The 15,854-nt window shown below is 40.0% G+C and overlaps 1 long non-coding RNA gene across 1 annotated transcript in view; it reads right to left on the minus strand.

Annotated features, from left to right (window-relative positions):
- Positions 1-3,841: 3,841 nt before the first annotated feature.
- The window catches only part of LOC132435534 (uncharacterized), a 78,802-nt gene continuing 66,789 nt past the window's right edge, over positions 3,842-15,854 (minus strand). The window contains exon 4 of the long non-coding RNA XR_009521571.1: positions 3,842-4,936. This is a non-coding gene — a long non-coding RNA (uncharacterized lncRNA). The remainder of the gene's footprint in view (positions 4,937-15,854) is intronic.

The raw sequence follows: 15,854 nt of genomic DNA on the forward strand, positions 1-15,854 counted from the left end.
TTCTCACATTATTTGCAAGATGCTCACCTTCCTCGCTCTTCAAACAGTGACCCAATCGCTGCCTGCCAGGCAGTGGCGAGGTGTAAAGTGTGTCCCTATTATGTGGGGAGCTATTATGGAAACAAGGGGATGGGGAGGGGGTCAGGAGAATTAAGAGTTAGCATCTCATTCATTTACCAGTGCCCCCTACCCCACCGTACACGCATTTTAAAACATGGTTGTTTAAAAAAAATGGACGAGGGCTTCCCTGGTGGCACAGTGGTTGAGAATCTGCCTGCCAATGCAGGGGACACGGGTTCGAGCCCTGGTCTGGGAGGATCCCACATGCTGCGGAGCAACTGGACCCGTGAGCCACAACTACTGAGCCTGTGTGTCTGGAGCCTGTGCTCTGCAACAAGAGAGGCCGCGATAGTGAGAGGCCCACGCACCACGATGAAGAGTGGCCCCCGCTTGCCGCAACTAGAGAAAGCCCTCACACAGAAACGAAGACCCAACACAGCCCAAAATAAATAAATTGATTAATAAACTCCTACCCCCAACATCTTCTTTAAACAAAATAAAATAAAATGGATGAAAACAAAACTCACAAACCCGGGAGCCAAAGGCAGACGAATACACACGGTAGGGAGGCCTCCTGGTCTCAGGTCTGCCCTCCTTCTCCATCTTGGAGGCTACATCGCTCCATCTTCACGGCTTCCACCAAGGCTGGCCTTTCAAGTGAGTCAGACCCTGAAGGTCCGCTTCATCAAAACCACACTGTTCCTTGACCATGGTTCTTGGCAGTTCAGTCTCAGAGATGAAATATTAAAGAAAAAAGGAGGAGATGGCAAAAGAAAACCATGGAGTGGGTTGAATAGTTTGTTTTGGGATTATCTCTGGAAGAGAAGAAAGAGGAAAGAGGTGTAATCAGGCCCGTGGGATCCATTTTTCCTGAGAAAAAGGCAGGGGTTTAAAGCCCAGGTCTGGGCATTTTCAGACCGAGGCTGAGGTAGGTTATCATCAGTGCCTGGTTACACAAGTGCATTAAAAATACCCAAGACGTTGGGCTTCCCTGGTGGCGCAGTGGTCGAGAGTCCGCCTGCTGATGCAGGGGACACGGGTTCATGCCCCAGTCCATGAAGGTCCCACATGCCATGGAGCGGCTGGGCCCGTGAGCCATGGCCGCTGAGCCTGCGCATCCGGATCCTGTGCTCAGCAACGGGAGAGGCCACAACAGTGAGAGGCCCGCGTATCGCAAAAAAAAAAAAAAAAAAAACCCGAGACAAAAAATCAAGACTCTCAGAGAACCTCTATATTATATTATTGCCCTTGCACAGTGAAAACCAGCAGTATATTAAGGCCACACTTTCTTGTGGAAGTACTCATTCTATGTGGAGTAAAGCAAAATTCTTCCTATAACACTACACCTAGAATCTTGTTTGGCGGCTACATCAGGGGTGTGGAAATATGCCTTTGATTTTTACTGGTCAATATAGAGAATCCTGTGACTTGGGTATAAGTGGGCATGTGGAAACTTGTCAAAGGAAAGAAACAGATATTTCAAATTTGAAAATAAAGTTATGCTCTGAAAAAATAAACCTTTTAAAAATTTCATTTTTTTCAGATTTCTAGTGAAAATATGGCTTTTTAATAAATATTACTGGTGCAGTTGACCATGAACAAAAGTAGTTTATGTCACTACTTTAGGTTAGATTTTAAAGGTCAATTAGAAATTGATTAATGATATAATTGCAAAAAGAAAAAAATAATATCATTAACAAAATATAGAACGATTTGCTTAAGTTCTCAAGGTAGAGGTTTTTATTTTTTGCTTTTTTTCAAAAAGTTTTAATTTTATATTCACCCTTTAAAATTTCTAATTAAACTTGTTTATGATGATTTTCTTCTATATATGGTTTGGAAAATAACTGTGTCTTTATTTTATCAACCAACACATATTTGGCTACATCATATCCGTAATATATCTAAAGTGTGGGTTAAAATAACTAACTGCAAAGAAAGTATAATCTTTTGTGCAGAGAAAGTTTAAATTAATTCAGTGACTGGCATGTGCTGGAATCCTGCTCTGCGCACTTTGAGGAATTATGAAATTCAGGATTTAATTTGTGGGCAATGGTCCTTCACGCCCCCTCACCTACTCTCCTTGTGAAACCATGAGTGGAGAAACAGCCCCACGGCACATGGCATTTCCCTTTCCTTTGCGGTAAAGTCTACGTAAAACATCTGTTGGTTTTACCAAGAGAGAAGCCTCAAGATTATGAAGAGCAGGCATCTAAGCTCTAGTGGTTTTCCAGATGCCTTTGAATTCTACACTCAGGTAAGTGCAAGACCAGTGTCAAACACGCATGAAGCTGCCCACTGTCTGGATGCTCTGTCCTGTCCAGGGAGGTCCTCTCCTCCAGCCTGTGTCTGCCCACCCTCAGACTTGCAGAGACAAAGTGTTTGCTTGAATTTAACTTTAAGTAATTGTATCTAATTTTTAAGTATTGTAGAATTCAAATCTTGGGAATAGAGTCTTTTTTTGTTATTTCCTTATAATTTATTCAATGTCACAGATAGGAACATTGGAAATTTAAAGCACTTTATCCTGTTCTTAATGGATTTTTAAAAAAACATAGTCATCAAAACGTTATATAATTGAATTTTCCTAAAGCTAGAAATGAGCCAAACCCTACAAACATGGTCTTATATCTAAAGAGCTTCAGTCTCACATAATGCAGACTGTTTTGCTAACAGAGTTCCAGGAAAAACAATGGAGCTGATGCTTTCAAAAAAATTTTCATGTCATGGTGATTACAGGGTAAGTGTAGAATAGGTACATTCTGAGTCTGGAATATCGTTTTATACCAGAAAGTAGTGAAGTGCTCAAAACAAAGGCAAGATGTCAAAGAGAAGCTGGAGCCAGCTTGGGGGCATCAAAATAATTAAACACTAATAGTCATGAGTCTAGAGTTCATACCAATAATACATAAGAAACTGGGGGCTGAGAGCAGGCAACTGCTTCTGGTAGAACTTTCAATGTCAGCTAGTAAGTGTGAAAAGAATGCAGTAGTTGGAAAATCCATCATTTCTCAAACATCACAGTAAATACTGATTCATGAAAACAATTATCAATTGATTCTAAATCAAGGGGGACATTCTGATGAAGAACAGAGCAGTATTTATTTGCATGGTTTATTGGCTGCAAAATAAAATTCTAAACTACACTGCCAGAGAAATTGGAAAATCCCTTGACCTGGAGATCACGGATGTGGATATGGTGGGCTTCCAGACTGAGTACGCTGAGGAGGACTCAGCATCACCTATATTGTGTTGTGGCCAGAAGATAAGCCGGATGTAGTCATGGAGCAACACCAGGCAAAACCCAACTCAGAAATGCAGCACTAAAATGGAAAGGTGCTCTATTCTCCAAAATGTCCATGTCATAAAAGACAAGGAAAGACTGTAAAATGATCCAGACTAAAAGAGATTAAAGAGACAAAATAAGCAAACGTAATATGAGATTCTAGACTGGATGCTGTACTGTCAAAAAAAAAAATATATATATATATATAAAATTAGGTCAGTTGACAAAAACTGCAATAAAATGATAGGTTAGATGAAAGTGTTATATCAATATTAATTTTACTACAGCTTATAACTGTACCATACATATGTATGAAATACACACCAAAGAAAACAATCTCAGAAAACAATCATATGTGTGTAGATGTTTATATGTGTGTGTATATACGTATGTATATATATGTGTATATATATATATATAGAGAGAGAGAGAGAGAGAGCACAAATGTGGTATTCAAAATAAATAAATCTAGGTAAAGAGTATGTAGGTGCTCTTTATATTCATTTTTTATTCTTGCAACATTTCTGTAGATTTGAAAGCTTTTCCAAATGCTTCTGGAGAGTTTCAGAACATTATTTATTTCACATAAAAGAAAGCATGAGCTGGATACAGTACACAGTATATCCACAGTCCCAAGAAGCTTCTCGACGGAGCTGGGACTTCAGCCGTGTACCCCCAGCCACTTCACTGAAAGACACTCCTCTTCACAAGGCAGTAGAATCTCTCCCCTTTGCACATGAAATCTTCTGAAATCCTCATTTCTCTTCCCTTTCTCCAATGTGGCTTGACTCATGGAAGTGTGGGTGACCACCTTCTGCTGTGTGATGTTTGCAACCTTAGATGTGGAAGCAAAGAATGCCTGCCTGGTGGAAGCTCTGAGCGGCAGGTCCACTGGTGTCCACACGTTTAGACCTGAGAAGTACACTGCCTCACCTGGCATCACTGAGGAGTCTTGAAAAAGAGGAAGCCTGACCACGTGGAGATGTTTGTACTCAGAGACATAAGTAACTAAGGACAGCAGCTCTGGTGAATGTCATCTATGTCTTTAATTATTTTGGAAAGGGTTTTATTAGCTTCAGTTATTTGTTTGCTCTTTTCAATATCTAGTTTTGTGGTTTCTAGTACCAGTGTGGAAAAGTGCAGCTACTGAAAAAAAAAAAAAAAACACCCTTTCACAAATAACAGCTACACAACCTTAGTTAAGTATGTGTCCCACAGTGGTCCCCAGTTTCCCCACCGGGTGGACACACTGGCCGCAGTCGGCTGTGACTCTCACCATGTGCCATGGAACACCTAACACACTGCCCCCTGCAACCCTCACTCGCTCAGAGCATCCACACCCCTTTCCTTTGCAAAAAATCTAACTGATGCTTTAAGAAATGGAATCCGTTCTTGGGATTTTTTCATGTAAGAGAAAGGGATTGTTTACAGATAACCGTGGAACAATCACCTTTGTCATGAGTACATTAAACCACACACTGGGAGCAATAGCCGCCAACAGCACAGAAGGTTCCAGCTCTTCAGCCTCTTGGTGCCCAGCTTCACGTTCCTCTCATGGTGGCTTCTTCCCATCAAGGTCTGGAAAAGCAACTGCAAAGTAGAAGCAAAAACTGTCAGAAAAGCAGGATGATGGGCATGAAAAAGCATGACACTCCTGCACAAACCATTTGCTTCTCCCCCCTCAGGTAGGACGCTGTAACTTGCATACCTGCCACAGGGATGCCAGTGCCTTGCTTTCAAGAACCTTTTCAGGAATAATGGCTTTTTGATTTGTTTAGAAGAAGAAGTGTCTGATGATCAGCTAGGTGAATGTGAGAGGTAGAAAGCCCTTAGCTTAACAAGAAGGGAAAGACCAAATACCTACCAAATAGTGTGGAATATAAAGAAAACCAGACCTGTAATTAAAACCCAAAGGCCCTCTTGCTAATTAATGAATAGAATGGCCTTTCTCGGGTCTAATGCCAGTTTATGCCATCAAAATGTGCTTATCTAGGAAAAAGATGCTCATCTAGGAAAACCCCACACCTCCATGGCAGATGCTGCTATGAATGGAAAGGGGATGAGAACTACTGGTGTCCTAAGAGTTTGTCCCAGACAGATCCGAAAAGCAGATGAAGGGACAAAGCATGAGAAGATGATGGTGTCTCCTTGGGTCCTGGGGAAGTTTACACATAAAAAGTCACACTTTTGAATGCTTTCACACTCCCTGTTGCCACCCACCACAAGATACTATTATTTTATCTCCTTAGCAAGAACAAGGATTTTAAATCCGCCAGAAAAAAAAAGTGGAATAGCTATTGATTGAAGGCTCTAAGAGCCTAATTTCAGTATTACATCAAAATATTCAGGTCCTACCCCACGGACCAACCCCGGCAGTAAACTTTTGGAGAAATAAAGAAAATTAACCATTCTGACTCTAGTTCAGAATAAATTTAAAAAAACAAATGAGAAGAGTTTTCACTCATTTTTCGTTAAAATCGACAGGCCCCCTGCTACATCACTGGCTGTGGGCTAAGTACTAGAAATGTGCATCAAGTCCAGCCTCTGCCCTCCAGTCACAAAGACCGAAGGCAGAAAGGAGAAGAGGACTTTCCTATAAATAGTGTTCTTTCCAAACGAACGTCCTCTATACTTCATTGCTCACGCAGATGCCTACTAGGCCTCATGTTTTCAAAACCACAATTGTCTTTCACTTCATTCTGAATAGTTTTGGGGTAATCTTACAGCACAGTCCTGCCTTTCAGAGAAACACAGGTGGGATTTCTGTGTTCTTTTCAGGTAAGAAAATAATTCACATCTTTGAGACTCTCCTGCCTTTTTCTTCTCTGCCTCAGCTGTGACCGTCCTAACAATTTCTAATTACTTGGCCTTCAGAAGGCTGAGAGGCAGGCGGCTCTGCTCAGAGCATGGCCTCTTTGTTCTGGGTCGGCTCACATGCACCCTTCTCTACTCACATTTATATAGAGAACAGAAAATATTCTAATTAAATCCCATATTTTTCAGATAGCTCAATTCAGTAAACTGACAATGATGTTATCTGTGGGCCTGTTGTCATATTTGATCAAGTTCTTTCTACAGCTATATGATCTCCATAAAACCTCCCTGAATGGTTCAGTTGAGAGGAAACTTCAAACAGAACTATTCATCTGTTGTTTCCAGGATCTGTGGGGTTAGAAGGGGAGGGGGGAGTGATGTTTGAGAGTCTCGTATTACTCACATGGAGTGATTCTTAAGTGGTTTGTTTTAAAATTTTTTTTTAGAAAACCAACTTCCCCTGATCTTCGACTTTTACTGTTTTGCTACAAAACCCCACTCAGGGCACAAAAGGATGGGTATTTTCATTTACTACTAGAGTGCAAGAATGAGGTGCTTTAAGATTGCACCTTCTTCAAGCTGAAATATATACAATATCTACTATTTTCCAGGCCCCATAACTGCATCTTCCATGCATTATCTCGTCTGATGCCTAGAACAGACCAAGTTATTAATTGAACTTTGGAGAAGAGGAAACTGAAGCTTTATGCAGACTAAATATCTTGTTAAGGTCACAGCGTAAAGAAAATACCTTGGAGCTTATAGAGAAGAAGGGGAGGAGGAAGTAGTGCTGGGAAATTAAGTTCTGATCTGTGGATCCATATCAGTTAGGGGTCCAAAGGGAAACATACCACAAATAGGAGAATTTAGGAAGTTTTATTAACAAAAGCACCGATGACAGGTCTTTGGGTGGGGTATAGGACTTTGGAGGCTGCTATCAGCTGAGCTATTACTCAGCCCCTCCTCTAAGGACCAGGGTGAGGGGAAGGAAGAGGTACCAGAGCTGCCAGGAGACAAAGATGATGGGGTTACATGCAGCAAGGAGAAAAGAAAGCATCTATGGCTACCTTCACTTGGGAATGGCGACCCTGCAAGGATAGAGCCAAGACCCCCTTCTCTTCCTTCACGCTCCAGCGAGGGAAGCCCTCCTGGAGTCCAGAGGGTACAGGAGTCTTGCCGGCAGAGGAGGAGAAGTGGAGAGGGAGTGGTCCTGGAGGGATGGGGAGGAATCCAGGGCGTAGGATCCATTCTCACTTCCCGCCCGTAGCCCTGCTTCTCCTTTCTGCCACCTGCTTCCTGCTAGTGTCTGCTTCCCCCTCTCCGACTCACTTAGAGGGATACAGATGACCCACAATGATGACAGAGAAGGCATCTTCATTTCCAGGGTCAAGCAGAGTGGAGCTAAATCCAGAGGAAAACCTGTAAACAGGGCGGGTGGAGGAAGGCGAGGCTGGGAGCTCACCTCCCTCCTGGGGTCCCTGGCATGGGCATCACCCTGTTCACCTAGTTGGGTATGGGTCACTTGGCTGAAACCCAGAGTCATTTATTCATGGCTTTGGCCATCAGATTTTATACCTGTCAATTAGAACTCCTGCTGAGGGACATTCCGGAGCTTGCCTTGCCCTCACGGATCACTCCATTTCTGCTGTATTTCATACATTTGTTACAACCATTAAGAAGCACATGCCATGAGTTTGCATTAACTTACTATGTGCTGGAGCAACAGATATAATCAGAACCGACTCTGTCTTTAAAGAATGCTCAGGCTACTAAGAGAATTTAAAAATTCATATTTAAAAATTCCTACTCCTATAATTCGAATTTACTTTAAGAAGTGTCAAAACCCTGGCTGGTGGGATAGATCAAATCTATTAATTGTTGAGAGGAGGGGAGATTATTTTTAATCTTTGAATCAGAAGCTCAAGGTTCAGGTTAGTCCCTAGTGCAGAATTCCTTAGAACCACCTTCCTGGAAACCTGGAATAATTCTGTTACAGACTTGGACTCCTGACTCTATCCTCCTCCGGAAAGTGACACTGACCCATGCTGTCCAATAGCAGATGATGTGTTGCTTGATCCTGTCCATGAATGGGTTCTCGTGTGTAAGTCTGTTCTCGCCAGCAAAATAGCCAACTCCCCAAAGCCCTCCCTCTGTTTTCTGAATGCCTGCAGCGCTGGAGGTGGTTGCAGCCAGTGAGCACTCAGCCATAGATAGATGAGTAGTTTGAAATGTAAAGAAATGAGCAACATCCCCGAGTTACACAGAAGCCAAAGGTAAGGCGAGGCCACCCTGTCTCCAGTGCAATGCCCCCTCTCCATCATATCACCCTGGTGTAAAACTCAGTAAGTGGATGCTAATCCCCCCTTGTGTTAAAAAGAGTCCATCATGCAAATGGAAGCCCGCAGGTTTCCAGTACATGTCCTCTCTTCTCTTCAGGCCTCCAGAAAAATAATGCCACCATTTGAGAAGTGTTTCTTTGTACATCTGCATTCCTTACTCTCTTGTAAGCCCCTGAGGAACACAATCCGTGTCTTATTTGTCTTAATGTCTCTTGTACAAAACAGTTCCTGATGTGTGAAAGGCATCTGGTACTTGTTCATTGAGAGGATTCTCCCACTGGCTCTTTTCTCTTTTTTATCACTTGTATAAATCTGTAGAGATCTTACAGGCAAGAGACGTTATCAAGGGCCTGTGATATCTTACACATTATTTCTCAGGTGATTCTTACTAAGGCCTTGTCAAAATGTCACATCGATTCCCATTCTACAGATAGGAACTTCGAGGCTATGGCAGGTGGAATAATAGTCCATAACACTTCCTGCTTGAGTCTGTGTCTGGGATGGTTCCAAGTACTTTATATGTTCTCATGACAAATCTGAGACAGGTGAAAGTATGATCTCCATGACTTACTGAGAGAGGAAACTGAAGCACAGAGAAGAGAGGTTAACTATCTGAGGTCACAGAGCTATTAAATGGGGGTGCCATGACTCAAGAATGGTTAGTGCTTAAGTTCTTAATGACCCACAGTCCCTCCTTTGTTTACAGGGAGGCCAAGGGCACAGAGATGGCCAACCACTGTACCTCACTCCTTCTGTGAAGGACTAGCTTTGTGATGTCAAGACAGTCTCCTTCTCTCCGACAACAGCATCTCCATCTTTGAGAATTTTACCAACATCCGTTTCACTTACACTAACTCTTTCTCCAACATCACCCCCCAGGTCTTGGCTTGTACACTCTGTATAGAAAACATAGATGTAGCCGTCACTCTTTTGCTTTCAAAATGCCAACATTTCTGACTGAATTATCTTCAACCTTTTACATATACCAAGGAAGTAAGTCCATCACCTGTCCGTGCCTGGGCCCCCCAAAAATACATTTCAAATTTTGACATTCAAAGTGATGTTGAGAAAGAGCTCAAAATTTGAGATCTAAACATGTTCAATGTATCCCTTAATATCCGTGTAACCTTGAATAGTTCATGTCGATTCTACATGTTTCCTCTCTCTCATCTGAAAAACAGTATTATATGATGTAAGACCAATTGCAACAACCATGGTAATTAACAATGGAGTATTATGAAGCCAAATGAGAGTGGTAAACAGGTTCTAAGATTAAGAATGATCAATTAAATGTATGATTGGTATTAATACAAATCCATTTAGTTCCACTCTATCAGAACTCAGACAGAGGCTCCAATGGTGTAACTGTGTCAGTAACCCAGGCAGTAGGATGGCAGTCTTTAGACTCCAATTGTTCATTTATTGGTCAATATATGTATACAGTGGGCTCCCCAACCCCAGAAATAATCCTTCCTGTCAATATGATGTAGGCAAAAGGTCATGTGTTCTGGAATGAAACACAGTTATGTGACGCTGGGCAAGATATTTAACATTGCAACATATCTGTGGATATTTACACTTACAAAATAAGGGTTATAATAACTAGCAGTGTCATCGTGGGAATTAAAGGTGATGCAAAATATATGGTGCCCAGCTCAGGTTAGAGCTGAAGAAATATCTCTTTTTTCCTTCTCTTTGGATAGAAGTATTTTTATGAAATGAAGAGAACACACAAGCAAATTTAAAGTTTCTAGTTATCTAGTGTTATTATTAACAAATAAAATTGCTGGATCTTCTCTCTTCGCCTTTATCAACACTCTGAACATTTTATTGATTTCAAACTCCATTTGTGAGATGAGAAGACCTCATGAGAAACATCCCCAGCAGGAGGCTTGCATTCTCACAAAATAAAGGAATGCCTGTTTGATTAGAGGAGAGATTATTTATACTAGCTTTCTCAATAGAATACAAAACTCACTCCTTACAAAACACCAAAGTAATTGTGCATCATCTCTTTTCATACCTTATATAAGAGCTACCTATTTACATGAAATAATGGAAGAAAATAGGTTTGGAGAGCTAGACGATTTGGTTTTAAGTTCAGTTCAACAATTTTTACTTCTGATATCATGGGAGAAGCATAATTTTATAAGCCTCAGTCTACTCATCTACAAAAAGAAGATTAAATGAGGTAAAGTGTGCAACAGTTCTGAACACAAATCTCATACATAGTAGGAAAAATTATGACCTATCAGGGCATAATTTGAATTTTAAGCAGCTACATAGACCCTGTAATGAAGAGCAATGTGTTCTGCACAAAATATGCTCTTGGTAAGTGTTTATGTAATTAAACTGAATTAAAAATATATAGATAAAGAAAATTGATAGGAATGCATCAATATATTTTATTATTAAAAAACAAGTGAAGCACATAATATTTGTATATTTTGAATATAGGCATTATAATTGCAGCTTAAAATCTACAATGTTCAAACCTTTTTCTGTTGGTTGATTTATTTTTCACAGATGACCATGAGTGAGATAACCGTTTCATAGAAAGAGTATATAATTTGGAGTCAGAGTTGATTTTAAAGCCACATGAACTTGAGAATTCACCATATTTTATTGACTTGAAGATGTCATTAATTATAAGATGTATTGATATATGTAGCACTGATATGAAAGAAAATACTGCCAGTACACTAAGAAATGATTGCTAATGCATTAATTGCAGGATGAATCCTTGTTTCAAAGATGTTAAGGAAAAATGTAATTCAACAAAATAAATTATTTAACTTCTATGATCCCAAGTTTCTCCAGCAGAAAAATAAGACTGATGATGGCTCAGAGGACACTGAAAGAACCACATGATAAAAGGAAATGAATGTCCTTTTTAAACTCTAAAACACTTCACAAATATTATTTTTAGACAAAGAGTTCCTTTAATAAGAAAGTTTTGAAATATGAAACATCTTTTGCCCTCCTGGTTTATTTTTATACTAAATGTTTCTTGTTATTTTCTCCCCCTGTGATGTTCTCATTGGTTTTTTATGACATGTCATGACCAAAAAGTAACATATTCTATGTTTATTTCAAAATATAATCATGGAGATCCCCTGAATTTGAATTACTGTGGCTCAGGTGTGGACTTCTCAAAGGATTTATTTAGCCTTTTCAACTTCTAATTGCTGTTAGTATCAATGATTATCCAAATACAAAGTTAGTAGTTTAGTAATTAATGAAGAGAAATTCTATATCCCATTAAGATTATTCATTTAAAACAATTAACATCAAATTTCAACCAAATCCAGAAAACACAAATAAGAAAGCCAAAGTCATAAAACAGCAAGAAAATTATCCAGGACAGGAAAAGAGCTGCACTGTTTAAATAAAAAACTATTTTGGAATTTTTGAATATATCCAGGATATCAGATATGAACACTTTTACAGAACTGTAAACAGATCCACTTGACTTCAAATTTGGGGACTGCAGAGAGAGAGAAAGAGAGAGAGAGAGAAAGAGAGAGAGAGTCATGATTTCTGGGATGTCTGCTATACTGAGTGTCAGATGACACATCTAAAGGATTACATGTAATTTGAACGAAAGAAGTTAAATGTTGCATATTCATTGTCTCCTGGGCTTTTGCCAATACTTCTTGGTGTGATAAGCACTAGTGCCAAGAAACATGATGATTAATGTCTTGTGAGTCCCTTCTGTGTTTCTGAGTTTGTACTCCACTCTTGCTGCCACTGGAAGAAATGGTAACCTTTCACTAAATTTGATTCATTTGTGGTAAAGTTCAATGAGCTAATGAAACTCAAATGTTTTGCAAGTTACAAAGAACGTGGAAAGCTATAGAATACCATGATGACAGCATTAACAAAGTTGTGATATTTAACAGGAATAAATTTTAAAACTAAAGAAAGAGCCGGACGCCTATGCATATTCTGACACGTGTGGATTCTTCCAGGTTTATCTCCTAGATAACTCAGATAATTCAGTCTGCATTAAGATTATATTCCTTCATCCTCAAGCCTCTGATTAGGGTGTTTCCTTCACCTAGAATATTTTCTTCCCCGCTTCTACCCTGTTTGAAGTCTAAATATGTTTCATATTTCAACTCTGTTCTCCCTTCTTCCATAAAATCTTCTCATCTCCATGCAATCTCTCTCCCATAAAGCACTCCAATTACCATATCCTTCATACATCTATAATAGCTCTTATCTCAGTTACTCAGGGATTTAGAGATGTCTGTCTCCCTTATAGATTCGAATTTCAATGTTTTATTCATACTTATAATCCCAGAGTTCGTGCATGTAATTACTCAATATTTGTTGGTTAAATTTGATTTTGAATAATAGAGAAGAAACACCTTTCTAATTGGGATGGGAAATCAGACTGTGATTTAATGTCATAAAACAATGGTTGTCACAGAATAAATGATACCACATGGTTGCTACACTCTGATGCCCAATGACTGTCCCATTAAAGTTAACTCCACTCCTTCCTTCCCACTAAAGAACAACATAGCTGAATCCAAATCAATGAGAATATTATAAAAGAGAGTATTTAATCTGCAAACCTAGTATTTTGTTTTTAGTAATAAAGTGCTTAAACACACCTCAAATTTTGGCACCCTTGGTTTAGCAATTCTGTAACTAACAACTGTTGCCATCCAACAATGCTCATGAATTTCCCTCAGAGATTGCCCCAAATCTCCTCGACTCCTTTCCAGGCACCAGACACTCTCTTGTCTTGATAAAATTATTTTAATCCCTCTTTAATCAATCTATAACAGGTGTTCTCAACTTGGGCACTACTGACATTTTGGATCAGGTAATTCTTGGTTGTCTGGGCTGACCTGGGCACTGTGGAATGTGTGTAACAGCATCCCTGGCCTCCACCCACTAGGTACCAGTAACAATCTCCAGACCCTGACAATCAAAACTGTCTTCAGACTTCACCAAATCTCCACTGGGAGAGGAGCGATCTCCCCGGTTTCAGATGACTAACAGAGAGATTCTTCTGGCTAAGCTCCCTTGAATTAGATGACTGAGACTCTTAAAATAACGGAGATGCAAGAAGCCAATGAGACTAACTGGGCAACCACATATTAAAATAAGCCCAGAGCAATTAAGGTCAAGAATAATGTTTCTAAAATATAAACATGGCCACCTCACTCTTGTATTTAAAACTCTGTCAGTTCCACATCACTCACAGGAGAACTTCATAAAGCTCCTTGCCATGATTCATAATGTACTCTCTCACAATCCTATCTCTCCAGCTTCATAGCCACATTAAGCTACTTGCAGATATGTGAATGTATGGTGTTATTTCATGCCTCCCTCCTTGAAAACATTTCTGTTTCTGAATTTCATATTTTGAAGTTTCTTTGCACGCATGTCTGCTTCCCATCACTAGAATGTAAGTTCCATGAGGGTAAACATTTTTTCTCCTTTATTCACCATTTTTTCCCCAGAATCTTACTCAATAAGGTTTGTGGAAGAATGAACAGAAGCCTTTATATTTTGGCTGATACATTGCCTAGGCTAGAATTCCCTTCTCCTCTTCATTGTATTTATTCTTAGAAGTTTAGTCTAACACCAAAATGCATCTGAAGACTTGGATCCTCTTCTTTGATTAGAATGGGCCCCGTGTGTGCCTTGAAAGATCTTATCATGCTGACTTGTTCACATGTCAATCAGATGCCCTCATCCAACACTATCAATTTCTGAGAGCAAGGACCAAATGGCACCACCCTGGTAATCTCAGTGCTTAGAGCTGGTGTGTGGTTCACAGTAAATGTCTCATAAAAAAAAAAAAAAGAATGTCTCTACCACAATTTTAACTTTTCACCTTTGAATACAACTTGATCCATGCCTTGTCTTTCCATGTATTTTTCACGGTGTAAAGCACAGCGACTGGCAAATAGTATAAAGTTAATGAACACAGGATGTTTGCTCACTTTTGAAGCTTTGGCGGAATGTTACACTTGAGATCTTAGTTAAGTGTTCTCAGGAGTAGCAAGGATAGCTTATTGGTTTCAGAGCTTTCATTATAGTGAATGCTGTCAGTGTTCCACTCAGATCCCCTGGGGCTCCTTCTACTGTTTCAATTTGCCTTTCCCAGCTTCAAGGTGCTTCTGTCTCCAAAGGTCTGCACCTGTAGCTGTTCATTGAGGACAGCCCTCAGCCACTGGAGTCTCCTTGATTTTGTGTGCAGAGAGCTGGAAATTCTTGGGAGGTCCTCCCCACTGCCAGCTCTTGCCCCAAAGAGTGTGGGGTTGAAAGCTGGAAGCTCAACAGCCTCACTCAGGTCCAGAAACTGTGAGCACAGCTTATCTCCCACACCTCCCAACCTGCAGCCACCCTCGGGGGCTTCCCTGAAATCACACTCTGTCTTGGCTTCTTCCCCTTTCCTGTGCTGGTTCCCCAAATCCTTTACCTGTTTCTCCTTGGAAACCTTGCTTAATAAATCACTTGCACACAAGCCCTTACCTTAGGGTCTGCTTCTGGGAAGTCAACTTAGAACCACCTCTGTACTAATTGTCTGTCAACGGGAAAGTGATGGAGGAGTATATCAGAATCCCTCGAGGACAGGAGGGGCTGTATGGTATGTGGAGCCCACATTATGTAGCGTCTCTTCTTCAGAAAGTACTAACAGTTTCAAGATCAGCAAGAGCAGATCATTAAACTGAGACTCACAGGCCCCATGTCCTTAAGTCAGCTCTGCCTAATAACCTTATTCAAATTTCCCATATCCAGCCATCCTTTAATGACCACTAACAACTAACAAGTAACACAGATGTGCTGGGTTTGGATGAATGCTTTCTTTTTTCTGTAAATCCTTTCTTTAAATATTATCAGTATGAAAATAGCTATAGAAATGAAAGACATATGGGGGAATTTAAAAAATCAGTTGTTTTAACAAAATGATCTATGACACATACGGGAGTTTTGAAATTCATTGCTCCTGGTGAAATTCTGAGTGCATAGTAGTCACTCAATAAACGCTCACTAATTGACTCATTAGATTTCAAAAACTTGACATATTTTATTGGTTTTCTTTGCACTTGGCACTAATAGAAGCACAAAGAATTAATATGTGAGAATTAGAAAGGACCAAGGATATCAGTAATCGCAATCCAAAAACGTGATTTTGCAAATGGGAAAACTGAGATTTAATAAATTTGTATGGTCATGATGACAAAGAATTATGTTGCTCATTACTTCTCAAGAACAATTTGGTGTTTTATATATATAATTATATGTGATATATAATGCAGGAATTGCATTAATATAAACTTAAAGAGGGACAGTGAAACTGTGTCAGAAGACAAGTACACATGTCTTAT

The sequence above is a fragment of the Delphinus delphis genome, chromosome 12, assembly GCF_949987515.2.
Source record: "Delphinus delphis chromosome 12, mDelDel1.2, whole genome shotgun sequence".
Classification (NCBI taxonomy): Eukaryota; Metazoa; Chordata; class Mammalia; order Artiodactyla; family Delphinidae; genus Delphinus; species Delphinus delphis.